At 40.1% G+C, this 20708-nt stretch overlaps 1 protein-coding gene across 3 annotated transcripts in view; it reads right to left on the reverse strand.

The window, feature by feature from the left end:
- Window positions 1-20708, reverse strand: part of ccdc61 (coiled-coil domain containing 61) — a 95251-nt gene that overhangs the window by 39975 nt on the left and 34568 nt on the right. The gene's annotated exons all lie outside the window — the stretch shown is intronic.

Below are 20708 nucleotides of genomic sequence, written 5' to 3' on the forward strand. Positions count from 1 at the left end.
TCAGTTAGTTATGATTGACAGACCGTGCCCCGTTACCACAGCTACCCCCATGATACGCGCTCTTTTTGGGAGACTGAATTTTCACAAGCTAGCTAGCTTAGTAGTATATCAAGTATCGATAGATAGCTAAGGTAAGGACGTTGACTTATATCCAATTGTAATTTTTGCTATCTAGCTAGCCAAGTTAAGATAAAAGCACAACTATAACGTCCTCATAAAAGCAAACTGGCTAACATTAGCTAGCTAGCTAAATGAATATAACCAGAAATAATCTAATAGTCCTTAAAAGGCACTCTAATTTAAGTGAACCTAACGTTAGTCAAATATTTGCATTGTCTTGCCTGTAAGCCAGCGGTGCAAACTATGGGTTTCGAGTTATTCATGGGTTTACAGGGCGTGGAAAGGGGAGTGGTTACTGTGTTCGTGACGCACCAAGTTGACAACTTTCTCAACCGGTTGAAAATAGGACGATAAATTTAAAACGCATATTTCTCCAAAAATACAGAACGGACATATTTAATACTTTACTCATTGTGTTTCTTCAATGCATCTTGTGCAAACAGCACATAAAACCGAGAAAGTGTGAAAATCACCATGGTACTCCTTTAACATAACAGGCACAAAACACCAACAAAGTCCAGTGATCACGCGAAGATCAGCTGATAGCTGTCAAAACATCCTTGCGTAGTTGACGGCTGCTGTCAGTGAGAGATGGCGTCTTTACAGGATAGTGATGTAGCCCGTTGTTTGAATGAATTGCCTTCTATTAACATGAGTAATGTTTCCAATAGCTCTGAAGTAAGACAGTTAATCAGTGATTAATTCACAAGTGGTCCTAATCTCAGAGACAGTGACAGTGAGGTGTCTGAATCGAGTGATGAATCAAGTGACAGGAAAAACCGTTCGTCTTGTTTTCGCGCCCGATACTGGAGAGATGGACAGCATCTTCACCAACAATGAAGACGATGAGCTGCCAGGTGAGCCAATGAAACTATTTACCTATTCAGGGCTGTCATAAATCATGATTATTATTCACTAAACAGACCATGAGTGATAATAAACTAGCTAGCTTATTCGCATGAAACAGCTGTCAGCTTTCCGTATGAAAACATCAAACGTGTCATATGGTAAGGTTAAGCCTAAATAAGTTTAAATTCAAATAAATAGATAAGGAGTTACCCTATAATACATTACAATCATTACATAAAGCGTATGAAATTAAATTGTTCTTTGAGGGGTGACTGTGTGAATTAATTATTATTATTTATTATTATCAATACCTAGGACACAAGGAGATCCACTTGGGTCAGTAGTAGACTTCGGTCTATTAAATGCATTCGTTTTCACATAGCAACATTGCCTTATTTTTTTTTAATTTTTTTTTTTTAAACAGAGTCACATCCAACTCTCGAAACCTGGCCGATAAAATCATTCCTCCTGGCCATGGTGATGTTAGCCCTTCTGTAGTCGATTGTCACTGCTGCTGCAAGCTCAATGAAGGAAAGCCTTGCCATACCAGATTCCCCAAAGAGGAGCTCCTTCATGTCCATCTGCAGTACCTCAACCTGTCTCGTGAAGAGCTTGACATTGCCATTCTCTCCAAGCTTTCTTGTGGAATGCATCTCTCTGACAACATCAAGGCCAGGAAGAGAGAGCAGACACAGCGTTTAACCCAACGTACTGATTATTACTATCATGGGCATAGGATCTGCTATGATGTATTCAAGTATCTCTATGGGGTTGGGCAGGACAAACTGAATGCATTAATGAAGCATTACAACGCTGCTGAGATGAAAGCAAGGGTCCACAAGCTGAATAAGAGGCTTCCTGCAAATGCATTAAAATTGCAGAACACAAGAGAACATTGTGGATTTCATCCTCAACTATGCCAATGTGGCCAATGTGATCATTCTTCCAGGACGCACACCAAGGCATTGGAAGGCAGATGTAAAACTGCTGCCAACCAACTGCAGCAAGAGGAAGGTCTATGAGCAGTACTGCGCAGCAGTGGAGAATGCTGGCATGTGAATGGTAACCCTGAGAACCTTTCGGTGATTATGGCAGCAGTTAGTACCCTTTGTGTCGACCATGCGCCCTGCCACTGACCTGTGCTGGTACTGTCAGTCAGCTGTCGCTAAACTTACACATGCTGTCAATCATCCAGAGGCTGAGAAAAGTGCAGCAGTCTGTGATATAGAAGAGCACTTAGCTAAAGTTGCAATGGAGAGATCCCTCTACCAACATATTTGTAAAACCACTAAGGAGGAGATGCCCCTTGGTGCAGAAATAGGACCCCATCCTGCCTGCAGCTTCCCTGGGAAGATGCATTACAGTTTTGATTTCACGCAGCAGGTCCATTTCCCACCAGACCCCTTTCAGCCTGGTCCAGTGTACTTCAAGTGCCCCCAGAAATGTGGTCTCTTTGGGGTGGCTGTCCCAAAGCAGGTTAATTTTTTACTTGAATAGAGCTGCTAGTCAGGGAAAGGTGCCAACTGTGTAGTGTCACTCCTTCACTACTTCTTCAAGCACTATGTCATGGGAAGATGTCCATTTACATGCAGATAACTGCAGTGGACAAAACAAGAACTCCAGAATGATGTGGTACTTGATGTGGAGGGTGCTAACAGGGCGTCACAAGAACATCACCACCTCCTTCCTGCTAACTGGACACACATAATTTAATTGTGACTGGTGCTTTGCTCTTGTGAAACGCTTGTTCAGAAGGAATAGGGTAGACTGTCTAAATGAAATCGTTAAGGTGGGCAAGGAATCCTCCCATGTCAACATTGCTGAAGTCTGTGGCAAGGAAAACAGAGAGGTCATTGTGCCAACACAGCACGTACTTCAGGAAAGTTGGAGGAATAAAGAAAAACCACCACTTTCACTTCTGTGAGGGGTCAGGCATCATTGAAATCCAAGAGTTCTGTGACAGTGGTGCGACCCAGCAAGATCTTCTGAGAGGAGGAGTACCCCTGCCAAGCAAAATGCCAGACCAGATCCTACCAAAGGACTCGATCCGAAGCGGCAGTGGAACCTCTATGAAGAAATAAGGCCATTTACTGCTGATACCTATAAAGAGACCACCTGTCCATGTCCAACAGTCCCCAAACCTATGAGAATTGCAGTGTTCAATGGGGAGGAGTAGGTTTGCAGTGCAGTGTGTGTGTAGGTACACAGTGAGGGGCTGCAGCAAATGAGTCAAGGAAAAACTTGTTTGTTTCTTGTGCTTTTAAATGTACAGTTTCATCACCTTGTTAAAATCTATTTGTATAATACTATTCAGAAGGTGATTGACATGTCAAATTGTAACATTCAATTCAAAGAAGACTTTTATGACAGTCGCACATAATTAACCCTAATACAATGACAATAATTTGTAAAACACTATTTTGTTTGTTGATGTTTGTTACATGTACTTGTAATGTAATTTGTCATCACTGTTAAAATCTATTAACATCTATATATCTGTTAGAATCTATTTCTATATTTCATTGAAATAATACTGGTGATGTTCAGCTATTGATATACACCAAGGTGTTTTAGTTTTTTTCATTAATACTGATTTTAGTGCTGCCTCCTCAAAACTCAAAAGCATAAGCATGTTACATGGATTATTATTATTATTATTATATCACTTCAAAGAATACTTTTGCTGTGTTGTTTCACATAATAAATACAGTGACAATCATTTAACAAAAACAAAGCTGAGTTTTGGTGTTTTTTCTTTTGTAGCTATAAATAGAATTCTGTGGAATTGAATGGAATCTTTGAGGCAGTTTTTCTCCATTCCTACTTCACGGTGCAAGAAGGCTTTAAACCATCATAACTTTGTCTTTGATTGAGATAACTTAGCAATTCAAAAACATTTGAATAGGGGTAAGTCTTGTGTTTCTAGATTTGTGACCAGTGAATTTCATATGTACACGCACATATAATGTTTATCAGGGACCGAAGACGACGTCTTCAACTTTATTTAGCTGCGATCTGCTATAATTCCTTAAAGAAATTTGCACGCCTGCTTGTTTTCATAACCCCGAAAACCCTCTCAATAATTTCTTGTGCTTTTGACAGCCTGCAGTTGAACCAAGTTTTTGTTGGATCATCAAGTGGCTCTCTGTAAGGGGTCATAATACAGATGGGCCTGGACAAGCATGGGTAACCACTGTCGCCTAATATACAGAAGCCCTCTGGAGCCTAGAAGTGATGGGTGTACACAGGACTGTTTTTCTGAAATCAGGAGACGTGTACAGACCCTGGGTACCCAACAAAAATGTCTAAAAACCTTCCCCAGTGGTCACAAATTGCCTGCAGTTGTACGGATCGGAACAGCTTACGGTTGAGGCAGCACTGGGCATCTGCTTCAGGTGGTTTGATCCGCACCTGGCAGCCATCGTTGCTGTATGAGGTTGCAATTGCCAGCCAATAAACAAACAAGAAAACTTTTATTTTATTAAATATGTCTTGGTACAGTATAATATGCCTAATATACTGAATATATTAGGCATTGTCTTAACTTAAATTAAAAATAAAAGGTCATACAATTTATTTAATCGTTTTTTGTGCAAGATAACGTAATGGGAAACATAACGTTAGCCATCCAGCTATATCTATTACAGGCATTTGGCAGATGCGCTTATCCAGAGCGACGTACAACAAAGTGTATAACCATAACCAGGAACAAGTGTGTTGAAAACCTTAGAGGGAAGTACAGTACAAAGTGCAGGGAACGACCGCATAGTTTAACTTGGAACCTGTAGGTTAATCTGATCAACACAAACAAAAGCAGCAACAAAGCAGTCTATGCAAATAATACAAGCAATAATTGAGTAGGCACGAGTGCAATAACTATGTCAACTAAGATAAACGGCTTACCTAGCTATAACCCTAAGCTAACATAGACGATTAGGGACTACAGGGAGGTAGGGAGGGATGGGGAGAGATGCAGCCTGAAGAGGTGAATCTTCAGTTGTCGCTCATTTTTCTTCATTCAGTAATATCACACTAGTCTAAATGTTTTACTGAAGTAAGTTAAATTGATAGTTATCTTTTTTAGCTAGCTTTAAACAGGAATTTATGAACTAGTCAGCTATCCACTGTGAACTAACATTACATTAACCTAACGTTTGACAAATTACAGGATGTCACGGGACATCTAGCTAGTGTAAAGGAGATTTTCTTGCTCTCGGTCATGATTGGGCTTGGGGCATTACATAGTAGGAAATCTGTTCAGTTGTTTTTCAATGGCACTGGGTGATAAAGCAACAAATAGGCTATTTCATATGGATGACTTCCTACAAGGGAAACCACGTATCGTATTCAAACATTTGTCTTTGAATAAGCAGTTTTCACTGTTTTACCAACTACACCAAGTATTTTCTCAATTTAAGAGTAGGCTATAGTTCATGATGGACACGAAAGTCCAAGCACACAAGCAAGAGGACCGAGAGGAACAAATAGCAGTTCTGCCGCTGCAGAGAACAGAGAGGGGGAAAATATAATATAGAATATAAAATTTTATTCACATACACGTGTACCGAAAACAGAATAAAAGAAATACTCGAACACTACCAAAGTTTTATAACAAGTTTATGAAGGATCACTTTGTTGCCGAATCAATAATGAATGCAACTTCCGTTATTGTGCGGCAGATATTCAAAAGATAGTAGCCGGCGCAGGGTGAAGAAAATAGTGTCCCAAAGCGAACATTTGTTCTGCCACTCTCACTCCCTATGTAGTGTGCTATGTATTTTTCACTATATAGGGAACAGTGAATGAGTGAACAAGTGAGTCACTTGGGATGCAAGCTTAGTTTTCTGCAGTAAGTCGGAAGGGGAGAACAGCACGACTCTCTGGAGGACAATGCCTATTGAACACAGATAAGATTTCATCATCCATATGTAAGTATTACTACTCAAAATATTTCGGTTATATACGTTATTTTTTCAATTGAGTGTCTTTAACCCTCTGGGGTCTAAGGGTAAAATTAGGCACACTGGTGATTGTGCGATGCTCTGACATTTGTGTAAATTTCATCAACTTTATATACAGTGATTCCAAAGTGTTTCATATCTTTGTTTTCATCAGACTCAGCTACAATAATATGGCAGCAGTAAGTAGGTCATAATCATGTGTGGATTGTAAACTGCTCTAAAAACACACAAACTGTAAACAGTAGTTTTGAACATGCACAGGAATGTTGTAATAAAACACACTAAACAATTGTGACTTTTGGTCACTGAAATGAGTTCATCAAGGTCTTGGGTATCAAAAGATGACAAAATATTTTAGCAAATCCAAATGAGAAATATTAAATACATTGCTAAAAGTTAGCGTTGTGACTACTATTTTTCAACACCAGGTGAGAATGGGAGGGCAAATGGCCTTTCTGTAATGAATATGCATTGGGTAGGACGACCTGCCAGCTAAGTAGGCTATTCACACCTGGCCGCATGCCTCCCCACCACTAAGACAAAGACTCAGTGAGCCATTTAGAAGACAGAAACAAAGACATCTTTTGATTTTCAGAACATTTATTGAAGCAAACTATACGCATGGAAGATGAGATGAGACTGGTGTACTCTTGCAACGCTTGTGTGGCCTCTTAGCTAGTGGTGAACTAGGCTGTGTTTCCTGATCAGCATCTCTGTAAATATGATAAAAACAAAATTGTTAGGAAATGTGACATCAAATCAAACTTTATTTATATAGCACATTTCCTTCAACAGGTGAAAATTAAATGTGCTTTACAAAAAAGGGGCAAACCACTAACTAATGAAAACAAAACTTAGGAAATGTGACATGGTTACATCATATACAAACTAAGAACCAAACAAACACAACCAGACGCAGAGAGGTAGCCTATAATTTTGAGAAGCAATGGTTAGAATCGTTCGTAGTGTGGGAATTTACAAGCGCACATATTAGTGAATATTCCTACAAACACACAGAGAATGTAATACAGCACACATTTACAAATAATGCAAGCTATCAACGAAACAACATTAGCTAAACTAAATAAACATTGATATTCCAGCTCAACTACACGCAACTCATCAATAACAATGCCTCAATCTGAAGTAGGCTAGGTCTGTTTAGCTAATGGTTATTATATTGCTATTTCCCGAATTTACTTACAGTATGCTAATATCGAGTGTGCGAGGACATCAGTTTTAGAATCCTAGCCACGCCACGGGCTATTTATTACCAATATGATCGAAAAACATACAGTCTACCTGGTACTTCTAACACAACCAGACGCAGAGAGCCTAGCCTATAATTTTGAGATGCAATAGTTCGAATCGTTCGTAGTGTGGGAATTTACAAACGCGCATATTGCTGGATATTCCTACAAACACACAGATACGTTGCAATACAGTACACATATTTACCAATATGATCATAAGAAATATACTTACGCATGAAGTTGATCCTCAGCTGGATCCGTTCGCTGTTCGAAATGACACCGCTCTTCATCAGTGTCGGCTTCCGGACGGACCATTTTCCAAAATTAAACGAAATGTTCACCTCAAAAGAAGTGAATTAGGCAACACTTTGACATTCTATCCCGCTTTCGCAGACTTGGCATTTCTCACATGGATCTCGCATCGCCCCTCCTTTAGTCTCCTTCTATGGAGAGTAATTATAATGTTGTTAACATGTGAATGCGATTTGGGCGGTGATTCCTGCTGAGCGAAATTCACATAGTAATGAGAAAAATCTAACGAAGCATACATGGTCTAATTAATCAAATTTAAAACTTTAAAAACAATTCAGAATTATTTGACAATGGGCGCATTGAAAAGTCGCGATTCTAAGGTTTCTGTCAATGTTTTTGTTGCGTCTGTATGATAACAGCACGTGAAGTTAATCATACAAATAGAAACGAAAGTTAATTTCATCTTGTCGAGCTCCGCCGGCGGAGCTCTCGACCCCAGAGGGTTAAATAGGTTAGTGCTATTTTACAATGAGGATGTTTAGCGTAAGCGTTTTGTTGGTAACGCAGTGTTGTTTATGTTTCATGCACCAGATTTGACATGAAGCTGGAGCATCAACAAAAGGTTTCGGCAGATGGTGAAATATTGTTTTAATGTCATCCCATCCTCATGCAAGAAAACATCACATACAGTTGAGTACAGAAAAACACACGAGAGCTAATGATTACACAGTTAGGACCCCTAGATATTTTAGACCACTGTACTGACGGAAAGCTTGTAATTCCCACTTGAAAATTATGCAAGAGTGAGTCCGAGTCAAAACAGCTGATTTGTAGTGAAATTATGTTGTGATTTACAGCAATGCATAATTTAGACATTTCGGATAGATTTGGAGACATTGGGTACACTGCTTACTTTTTGCTTCATAGATCTTTAGTAGTTCTGCATATCCACCCTTGGATTTTACACTCTTGGTCAAGGAGTTTTTGATCAAGGACATGTATAGTTTAACCTGTTTTATATATATGGGATCTCTCAGTATTTCACTGCAAACTGAAAAAGAGCAAATTCATTTTTGATTTTTTGCCTAAACAATTGCATCTGTGGCACTATTTCTTCCTAAATTATGAATATAAACTAAATGGTGTCATAAATGCTACAAATGTCTAGCTTAATTAAAGCAAGGCTTGATTCGTTAAAAGTATTTCATACATGAATGTAATGAATTAGATATTTTTTCCTAAAAACTATACAATGCTCGACATTGCCACCTGGTGGGGTATTTGGTATCGGTGGTTTTGAGACCAAATCCGTGACGTCGCAAATGTTTCTAATTTGCATTGACCAATGTGCGGTGGCCAAAACACTCACCCAGTATGAATATTTATGTAGTGTGCGCTCCAAAGCCGTGATCAAATTCTCAAATACATATTGCGCGGGTCTGCTGCTAACATTAACTATCCAGTTCAACAATGCCTTATTGTGTGATTAAAGATTGCAGAGATAGGAATGCATCTTTTCACGCATTGGCAAAAGATCAAAGTTTCTGAAAGGTCTGGAGTGATTATATAGAAAAACAAAATGGTGCACAGTTAGAAATATCAAAGGTGACAAGGTTGTGCAGTACAACACATTTTACCCCTGATTCATTCTACAATTATGAACAGAAGAGGATGGGTTTTGCCAAGACAACGTTTCTAAAGTCAGATGCTGTGCCAACTATCAATCAAGATAAGGTCTGTTTGTATTTTTACTTTAGGTGTTTTACGCATGCTACCTAGTTCAATGTGCATGAAACGCAATGTAGCTAACTAACCCAACCAGGGAATCCTAGATAGCTTTGATGCTATCGATAATCTAATTAAGCCTTTGCTTAATATGATCAGTTAACTTTAAAGTTCCTTAACGTTGATATAGATTATATTACAAATCATAATGTTAGCCGTCCTAACCTCACTTTACTTCACTGTCGATAATGTTTAGCCGAACAGACGCTTACCGGTTGAACAGACCGGTTCCGGTAAGCATCCGTTCGGGCTAGATGACATTCTGCTATTAATTGAATCAAGCCTACAAACTATAACGTTAGCGTTAACCTCATCTCCCCAATTTACTTGCTGTCTGGCTATCGATAATTTTGCTAATGTAGCAATGAGCTGTACTTATCTTGTGTAAATATAGCTAACGTTAGCTGGCGAGTGTAACGTTACTTTATTCTCCAGACTGTTATAACGTTACTGCCTCAAAAAAACCAATCGATAATGTTATGTGCTAACATAGGTTATCCTATAACGTTAGGGTCCTATATTGTAGGCTGTAAGCGATGGGCTCCATACATATACGGCTCAATATTTCTAATGCTGTTATTGCTGTACTCGTTATCCATTATTACGGTCATACGATAACTAGCTTTAACAACTGACGTTAGGTGGAGTGAGGGCTGATCCAGGTCAGTGGGAGTGAGCGGACCGGGCTGTCAATCAAAAGTGAATGCATAAATAATTAGGACAGAACTGACACACCCAGCCAGTCTTGAGTCTGCTATATTAAGAAATTCAGATTTTACATCAAAGCAGGCTTTTTATCTTTTCAAAGTCTAATAAGTAGAGAAAATACATATATATATTGTAATTTAGTAACCAAAGGAACAATTTAAATGTAAGAAAAGGGAGGCTGCAAAGGGACTTTAAAACATGTGGATGTAGCAACACTGCCACTTTTAGGGTGGCTAACTAGCGGAGCGGTGAAGCAGTAGGCTGTTTATATTGTATTATTGCCTATATTATATAATAGGTTTTGCTTTGTTTTAAATGTTTTAAAACGCAGCATTACTGTGCTACAAACACACTATCAGTGGAAGTCCCTCCTCTCCAAAAAGCCAAAGCACGATTTTCCAGAGTTTAATCCGGTCGCTGGGAAAATGAAACACTCGCCTTCAGAGATCATCTTTTAAAAAATGTGTTCTCTGATCTGCCCCTTATGTGCTTCAGGAAGCCTTGTAACATGAATGATAAAGTACTTTGTATTTTGTATCATTATCTTGATGTTGTAGCTTGTCATGCCTCCTAGTTTGACTTAGTTAGGCCAGATTAATGTTTACTGTGTGAACTGGACTAAATGTGTTCATGGCTATGAATAACTGAGTATTGTACCTGATCGGATCTGTGTTTTGAAGTTCTTCCATTGACCTTCAGGATACACTTATCTGCATGGACCCGGATGACGCCTTTTGGCGTCATAAATCACTACAATTTGTCGTCAATGAAGATTTCCGTAATTTCCGGAGCTGACTTGGTTTTATTTATTTTGTCAATGAGGGGAGGGTCTGAACTTTGAGTGACATGTATTTTTAGTCATTCGGGTGCAATCTATGGTGCTTTAACTATGTCAACAAATCACGCCCAAATCTGTGCATCGGGGAGCAATGGAGTGCCACGGTTCATGATGCTAAAGTTTGTTAGTTTGAGAGGATGAATAAGTACTTCTCTTTGGCATGGATCCATTTGAAGACAATATCGGGTGTGTTCTTTTAGTCTTTGAATCCGTCATTATGCTGAGAAACCATTTTTATTGATAGTATTTGCGTTTCTCTGCAAACGCGCGAAAACACGCTGGTATAATAAAACAATGACGGTAAATATATATATAATCCACATCGTTCCGTTGCTACCATAATGTAACAGACTTTGTTGTGTCTACAGCTGCAGTTTCTCGCTGCAATTACTAATACTGAATATAAGCAAAAGACGCAATTTATGCTGTAGTCTGCCAATGTCTCAATAAATACGGCACGCAGGTAGCAGAGATGGCGAGTTGATATTTTGTTTTCTTTCAATGTCGTATTTATTATTTGAAATATGTATTATTATTCTGTCTCTGAGGTGCTCTGAAATGTGCATTATCTGCTAAGCTGAGCAATGGATTGGAATATGTGTCTGACGCCTTTTTTTCTCAGGGAACTATCAGCACATCAATGCACAGCCCCGGCTCCAATCCCCTCAGCTCTTCAATGAACTCCCCCTGCCCCCCTCCCCTCCCCCGTAACTCCAACAGCAGTGAATATAATATAGTAATAATAAAGTAATATTTTTGTTTTCTTTGTAGCTTACTATTGTTCAAAAACAAAAAAAAAAATTTATACCATAAATAAAAGTACATTTTTATTTATGGTATATAGTTCTTGGGCATTAGTTATATATATATATGCTTTGTATTTCAATTGTGCTTTTGGAATAAAAACATATTTCTATTAGGGGTGTGCAGAGACATCATTATCTGTATCTGTTCAACCAACAAAATTATCTGTCTCTGTACCTGTATTCAGACAGAAGACCGGAAGTGGGCATGGTTTATACCGGAAGTCACGTTAAATCGGGAAAATATTGTATTTTCAAGCCTAATATTCATTGGCAATGCAATTGTTGTGCAAACAACAACTAAGTTTTATAAACTGTCTGAACCCCGCCACCACCCCCATTATTTATCTGGTGGACATTGAACAATCAGAAACTGAAAAAAAGAAATGTTCTATAAATTGAAAGATTCTGTTTTACATTGGAAATAGACCCTATTTACAGTAAAGATATATAAAAAAAATATCCTTCAGTTGAAGGGAATAATCTTAAATTCCAAAGGTGCTGCGTTCGCGTTTCTTGTTAATGTTACTGTAGTTTGTTAGGGAAATGTGAATTACTACTTTACAACAGTAATTACACAACAGTAACACATGAACCCCTTTCTGCCCCTGTAACGTTAGATAGAGGCTGTGAGAACTCAACATAGAGCTGACCTCCCTCCCCTCCCCCCCCAAGTCCGACTGACATGATATTTGGTATGAGTACTACATACACCCTGGACTTATGCTGCAGGGTGTTTTCATTGTGGTGAGAATGTACTTTTGGAAATACAGTACAAAAAACATTTTTTTCATAAAACATAAATGAAATTTTTTGCTTTTAACTACTATTTTTGATTATCTAACTCATAGAAGCAGGGTTCATACACTTTTTCACCAATGATTTTCAATGACTTTTCCATGATTTCTCCACAACCTTTAACTGAATTTCCATGACCAAAGCAAATGACTATCTCAGCGGGACGATTTAAAATGATTTATTGTAACACTAAGTAAACTTAGGTCTGCATCTGAAACATATGGTGTCTCTCTAAAACAAATAAACACCAGACAGACACACACAGATACATTCTCTCAAATTTTAATTCGAATAGTTTAACATTTTTGTCAATGTCTCAAACAGGGCTCAAAATTGCGATTTTGGTCGCATATGCTCCCGAAATTTAATCTGTGCAACCTCGAAATATAATTGGGAGCATTTGTGCGAGTGCAAATAATTGTTCTGGTGCAACCTTTTTTTTTTCTTTTTCCAGTCGAACGTCTCTTTCTCTGTACATTCGCTCAGCATGTGCCTTGTGAGCTGAGTGACCCTTCTAACCAATCGTGAGTTTGACATTCTTACCTTTAATGCTGATTTTAAATAGGTTAATATTAGCCTTCAATCACTCCCTTTCGCTGCACTCCACTGTCACGCGACACAGAGAGCTAACGCGTTAACTAATGTTACCTGAAGACAAAAGTTTATGTTGAATTTATTAGCGTTATCGAAAGCTGAAAAGTTGAAGCAAACGATTACGGCATTTTTTTAAACGTTAACGTAGTGTTTTGTGTAGCGACCTGGTTGAAACAGCTAATTTATCCGATGCAGTTTACTGGCGGTTGATTTAATTAGCGGTATTAATGTGACGAGAAGCGCTTTGTCGTTTGAATGCATAACACGCAATTGCTTGAAGAGTCGACATTTTAGGCGTGACAGCTTAACTGTTTATTGTAAACCGTACTGTTATATTGTCGTTTATCAATAAAAAATCTATTGCATATATTGATGGTGCTCCTTACATTTTGGTAGGTGCTCCTAACTTTTTGAAGTTGGGAGCACCAGTGCTACCAAGTGAAAAAGTTCATTTCGAACCCTGATATATTATTGAAGCTGCACTTCCCTGGCATATTGTCGGCACAGTAGGGCCTACGTTTACTAACTGCTACATTAGCAGAAGCATGCCTGTTGGGCGTGCCTGTAAACAGACTGAGCCAGACCGAATTAACTTCTCTCACCACCAAAATACCGCGAAGGTTACGTGCCAATTTACGTTTTATTACTATACATACTATTTTTATTATTGGATTAATTAGTAATTATATTTGATGCAACTTTAGCTATATTTCCATTACTTTTCCAAAACTTTTCAAAAAATATTATTTTCCATAACTTTTCCAGGGCCTGGAAATTGCATTTTAAATTTCAATGACTTTTCCAGGTTTTTCATGACCGTACGAACCCTGTAGAAGTATAATTTTTTTGTAGATTTTGGTTGCCAAGAGACTTCTGATAAGACTGGTATGTAATACTTGGGGCTTCTTAATTACCATGTAAAAAAAAACTGTTAAAAAAAATAAATAAATAAAATAATAATAATAACAATAATAATAATAATTAAAGCCGCAAGCGGCGTTGGGAGGGGTCCAAGCATTGGCACTATCGCGCCCCCTATGGAGCGATTTTTAAATGGCTTTGTCCTCATGATCATATACCTTCACCAAACAAATCTACTGAATATCATGATGAACAATGGATTGGAATATGTGTCTAACGTAATGAAATATTGATGACTTATGTCCAAATTTGTGCTAAGACATGCTGTCTGATGACTTAGTTGTGTCACCATGGATGTGTCCTGGCCGCTTCCCGTAAAGGCCTTTACTATGACACTAGTGTGGGTCACGATACCAAAATTTTGACTTTGATACTAATACCAGGTTTAGTATCACGATACGCAATACTGAAATTATACTTGAAACTTAAACCATGCTGATTCGATACTCGGTACCTAACGATACTGAAATGACCTTAATAGATCAGAAACGTAATGTCCACAAGGGTTGACCTCATTTTCGAATTCATGGTTATTAACAACCTTTAAGTTGAAGCCTCTTCAACATAACATTGATCTTGCCACCTCCACCCTCAACTCCTGCCTCTCTCAGTCCCTCGACTCACTTTGTCCTCTTGTCTCCAAACAAGCACACTCCTCACCCCCCTGCCCATGGCTGACTGAGTCACTACGCTCCAGCAGAACATCACTGCGTGCTGCAGAGAGGAAGTGGAGGAAATCCCGATCCTCTGATGACCTGACCGCATACCATACCCTGCTGACGACTTTCACATCTGCCCTCACATCTGCGAAAGCCTCTTTTTTCCAATCCAAGATCAGTGCATGTGTCTCTAATCCACGTAAACTATTCTCCACCTTCTCTTCCCTCCTCATTCCTCCTCCACCCCCACCTCCCTCTTCCCTCTCCGCAGATGACTTTCTGGCCGCCTTTGAAGGAAAGGTGGCTACAATCCGGAACTCCTTCGCCCATCCAGTGAGCCCCCCAACCCCCCGGGACAAACCCACAGCCACACTGACCACCTTTGAAATGCTGGAGGACTCCGATGTATTACAACTCATCACCTCTCATCGCGCACTTGACCCCATCCCATCTAAAGTTCTCCAATCCATTTCCAGCGAGCTCCTTCCCTATCCGTCTTCCATTGTTAATTCCTCTCTCTCCTCTGGTCATGTTCCCTCTGATTTTAAGATGGCTCGTGTTACCCCACTTCTCAAAAAACCCACCTTAGACCCCTCCGATGTAACAAATTATCGCCCCGTATCCCTTCTACCCTTTCTGTCCAAAACCCTTGAACGAGCAGTTCTTACACAATTAACCTCTCCATTAATTTCTCCATCAGAACAACCTGCTAGACCCTCACCAGTCTGGCTTCCGATCCGGGCACTCAACAGAGACTGCACTCCTAGCTGTGACGGAGGCACTTGCCACTGCAAGAGCCTCACGCCTCTCCTCTGTCCTGATCCTTCTTGACCTGTCTGCAGCTTTTGACACGGTCAACCATAAAATAGTCCTCTCCACCTTGGCTGGGATGGGAATTGCCGGGACTGCCCTGTCTTGGTTCGCTTCCTATCTTGCAGATAGGACCTACCAGGTCACCTGGAAGGGGTCTGCCTCTGCTTCTCATCCACTTGTTACGGGAGTGCCGCAGGGATCTGTACTGGGTCCTCTGCTGTTCTCCTTATACACCAGATCTCTTGGTTCAGTCATTAATTCACATGGCTTTTCCTATCATTGTTATGCAGATGACACACAACTCTTCTTTTCTTTCCCCCCCTCGGCCACACAGGTCAATGATAAGATCTCTTCCTGCCTGGCTGACATCTCCACCTGGATGGCCAGCCACCATCTGAAGCTCAACCTCAACAAAACTGAGCTGCTCTTCTTCCCGTGCAAGACCTCCTTGCTTCGTGAACTCTCAATCACGGTTGACGGCACCACAGTGACTGCCTCTCACTCTGCCAAGAGCTTGGGGGTGGTCCTGGATGACCAACTGGACCTCAAGGAGCACATCAAGGCAACATCACGGTCCTGCAGATTCCTCCTGTACAACATCAGGAGGATTCGACCATACCTGACGACGCACTCCACCCAGGTGCTCGTCCAGGCTACGGTGACCTCTCGCCTTGATTACTGCAACTCTCTCCTTGCAAGCCTGCCAGCTTGTGCCATACAGCCACTACAGATGATTCAGAATTCCGCTGCCCGACTCATCTACAACCTCCCCAAATTCTCCCACGTCACTCCTCTGCTGCGATCACTTCACTGGCTACCGGTCGCTGCCAGGATCCGGTTCAAAGCCCTGACCCTTGCCTACACTGCCGCCAACAGGACAGCCCCCATCTACTTGCAGGACATGACTCAATTCTATGTGCCTGCTCGACCACTCCGCTCTGCGGCAGCAGGGCGCCTTGTAACCCCTCCCACCCGCCCAAAGGGATCACAGAGCTTCTCCACCGTAGCTCCCCAGTGGTGGAACGAACTCCCCGTCCCTCTCCGAACCTCCCCCTCACTATCCATCTTCCGCCGTGGCCTGAAGACTCATCTCTTCAGACTATACCTAGACTAACCACCACCACGCTGTATTAAAAAAAAAAAAAAAAAAAATATATATATATATATATATATATACCCTTTTTCCTGTCACTTGTTACATGTTGCCCCATCCCTGCACTTCTTGGTAATTTGTATTTGTCCTAATACTGTAGCTTATTCTTCTGCCTAGTTGGCTTTGCAGATGTTAGACCAGGATAGTGTTCATTGTTCTCGGCTAGAAATAGCTGTACAAAATAAGTAATTGTACCTTACTGAACCCGTGTTCAGCAGTTGTCTACGATCATGAAAATGCACTTTTGTACGTCGCTTTGGATAAAAGCGTCTGCCAAATGAATGTAATGTAATGTAATGCATAGGCCTATAGTGTTACAACACTGAACAATAGAAAAATATGTTAAATATATTTCAGAAATTAAACAGATGTAAACTAAATAATCTTTAAAACAGGTCTTTCACCTTTAAATAGATTTAACAGCATATTTAAACAGCATATTTTAATAACAATACAGCATCTATCTATAATAAAATATTTCCAAATTGGAACACCTATTGCTACTGAAGTGAACTGAGTGAAAGCTTGCGCTGTATCAAGGAGCTGAGTGCACAAGCACAAGTCACCTCACTTGGCAACCTTAGTTGCTACTGCCTTCTAGCGAAGATTCTGACAAATTACACTTTTCATCCTCTCAATCAGTAATGCGGGAGACAATTTTCCCTGGCTTTTACATTTGACTCAAAACTACCGAACGTCGGAATATTCTAATACCGAACCGGTTCTTGTTATTTATTTATTTAATTTTTTTTAAGTACCGAGAAAGTGCTGAAGTTTTGGTATACCGTGCAACACTACGTCAGACACATATTCCAATCCATTGCTCAGATTAGCAGAGAATGCACATTTCAGAGCGTCACAGAGACAGACAAAATAATAACACATAAATGCACATTTCAAATAATAAATACGACATTGAGAAAAAACGGGAAAAAAATACGTAATATCAACTCGCGATCTGCGTGCTGGCCGCAGAGCAGCCTACCGTTTTATTTATGTAGACATTGGCAGATGAGAGAATTTTCGGTTACGCTGACCCATAAAACGCTATTCCAAAAGCAAAATCAGACACGTTATACATCGTTAGAAAGCTTATACTCTCACCTACGGAATAAATGAATTGTCAATCAAGCCAAATTGCACTAAAAAGGACGACAACGCCGTAAGCAACAAGTGTGGTATTACGCACAGCTATTTATGAAGATAGCCGACCCAGGCGTGACAGTTACGCGTATTTTTCACAAAAGGATTGTCCAAGACAATATATGACTACTCATTCGCAAAAGGGACATCTCTACGCGTAAAACCGATGGTAAGATTGTATATTTATTAAATGTTTAGTCCCAGATATTGACTGTAGAATTACATGGTATATATATTTTTTTAAATTGTCTCGTTTATTTCGTTATTCAGTGAGCAGCGTTTTCACTGCTGTATTGGCATATTTTAGGGATAATGTCGGGTTTATCTTGTTGCTACGGAATATTGCATTACATTACATTACAGGCATTTGGTTTATCCAGAGCGACGTACAACAAAATGTATAACCAAGAACAAGTGTGTCGAAAACCCTAGAGGGCAGTAGCCTACCGTTCTAAGTGCAGGGAACAACCGCATAGTTCAACTTGGACCCTGTAGGTTAAACTGATTAACACTAACACAAACAAGAACAGCAACAACGCAGTCTATGCAAAAATACAAGCAATAGTTAAGACGAGTTAAGTCACCTGCGAAACAACTGCCTAGTTACAATCTTAAGTTTACAGTCAATTTAGAGATTATACGATTTCTCTCAGCATAATGACGGATTTTTATGAGTAAACGAACTCACCCGTTATTGTCTTTAAATAGATCCATGTCAAAGAAAAGTAATGATTCATCCTCTCAAAGCTTTACCGTAGCGTATTATTTATTTAGACATTGGCAGAGTACAGCACAAATTGCGTCTTTTGTGAATATTCAATGTTTGAAATTGCAGCGAGAAACTGCAGCTGTAGACACAAGATAGTGTGTTATGTTATGGTAGCAACGGAACGAAGCAGACTATATATGTATTAGCGTCATTGTTTTATTATACCAGCGTGTTTTCGCGCGTGTGCACAGAAACTCAGAACCTATCAATAAAATGGTTTAGTTATTTCTCAGCATAATTACAGATTCAAAGACTAAACGAACTCACCCGATACTGTCTTCAAATGGATCCATGCCAAAGAAAAGTAATTATTCATCCTCTCAGAAAGCTTTTACTAACAAACTTCTGGTAGCATATCCTAGCATGCACTCTGGGTGGCACTGTCTTCCACTGCTTCTCCGACGGTCAGACCGTACCCTCACTGATAAAAACTAGACCCTACGGTGTCGGATTACTTGCGTCTCCATGGATGTCGCTTGCCGTAAAGAAGTTTACTAGGTGTCGTAACCGTTTAGATTTGGAGCCACAGCTCTTCCGCACCCCACCTAATAAAAACGGCCAAATGGCGGGCAAATAATATGGCGGACATAGGTGGTCCCAATGGCAAAGTTGTAGAGCACATTCAGATGCATCGGTCGATGAAGTTTTGTGTTGATCGGACTTATGGTGTGGCAGTTATGGCCCTTAAAAGTATGACCCTTTGTTATAGTGCCACCATGTGGTCGACATAGGTGATTTGTAGTGCCTGAGTAGTGTGGGGACATAGCAACCCACCTACCAAATTTGGTTGGTGTACAACTTATGGTTGCTGAGCCTCAGACATTTTAGCGGAGAAAGCTTCCACGCCCCAACTAAAAAGTCAAAATGGCGGGCAAACAATATGGCGAACACAGGTGGTCCCAATGGCAAAGGTATAGAGCACATTCAGATGCATCGGTCGATGAAGTTTTGTGTTGATCGGACTTATGGTGTGGCAGTTATGGCCTTTAAAAGTATGACCCTTTGTTATAGCGCCACCATGTGGTCGACATAGGTGATTTGTAGAGTAGTGTGGGGCCATAGCAACCCACCTACCAAATTTGGTTGCTGTAGGACTTATGGTTGCTGAGCCTCAGACACTTTTAGTGGAGAAAAATAATAAGAATAATAATAATAATAATAATCCTAACAAATACAATAGGGTTCCACCAGCTTCGCTGCTTGGACCTCTAATAAAATAAAATGAAGATAGTGAAAAACGGCCAAAAACATTTTAGGGTCCAAGGGGTTATCAGTATGGAACCTAATCGACTAAATGCCCCCCCCCCACCTTCATCATCATCATGATCATCAACACTTTCTAGCTTACTGCAATGTATATGCGGTTCTAAATATTTGTTCTGTCCACGAAATGCGACTAAGATTGCATTACATTCCATGCAATTTCAGACCTAAGATTCATGACACAATAAGCTACAACTTTGCAAACTTGACGACTCTTCACAAAACTGAAACATGGTCTGAAACATTCTAAAACTGACCCATTCACATCAAAGTGACGAGGAGAAGAGAAGAGACGTTGCTTACAGGAACTATTCTATCAACTTTCTTGTTTACAGTTACTTCCTTTTTGGTGTCAATACTAATCTGGCAAATATCTCGGTCAATATAGCAAAAATGAATTGAGGTAATAGTGAGTAGTGAGAAGCTTGCTGGAGAAGCAGCAGCTAGTGCTAATAAATGCATGGCTGGTTTCATAGCAGCCGAACATCCAGTCCATGGGTCCTTCAGCACCCAGCACAGAGAGTATACGCACAATTGTCGAAGGACCTAGATTCACCATTGTTTCTTAATTTCACCAATCTTGTTCCCTGAGCAGAAAAGCTGTCATGGTGGATTCGGGGGGAGACTATTTGTATGCTGAGGGCTCTTTAATGACCAGATGCTGTCTGGAGCTCCAGATCCATCATCACCCATCATCCGGCTCCTCTAAACTGCACTATTCTGAACCATACCATTTGGTCTTCTATTATTCCTGTTAGCTTTCACCTTAGCTGTAACCTGATTTAATGTAAACCCATTTTATTTGATGTCTGCTAATTTACACCAGGCTGGCTAGTGGAGGATGGGCTCCCCCTCTATAGCCGAGTTCCTCTTGAGATTTTTCCCCATTGGTGAGTTGTTTCTCAACGCCGTTTGAGGGTTTTCTCCCAAAAGAAAACCTTATGTACTTGCTATTGCAGGGGTTTAGGCCTGGTGTTTGCTCTGTTTGCTCCCTTTCTTGCCTTGCTACTCTGTAAAGTGTGTTTG

This window comes from Anguilla rostrata, chromosome 1 (genome assembly GCF_018555375.3).
Source record: "Anguilla rostrata isolate EN2019 chromosome 1, ASM1855537v3, whole genome shotgun sequence".
NCBI lineage: Eukaryota > Metazoa > Chordata > Actinopteri > Anguilliformes > Anguillidae > Anguilla > Anguilla rostrata.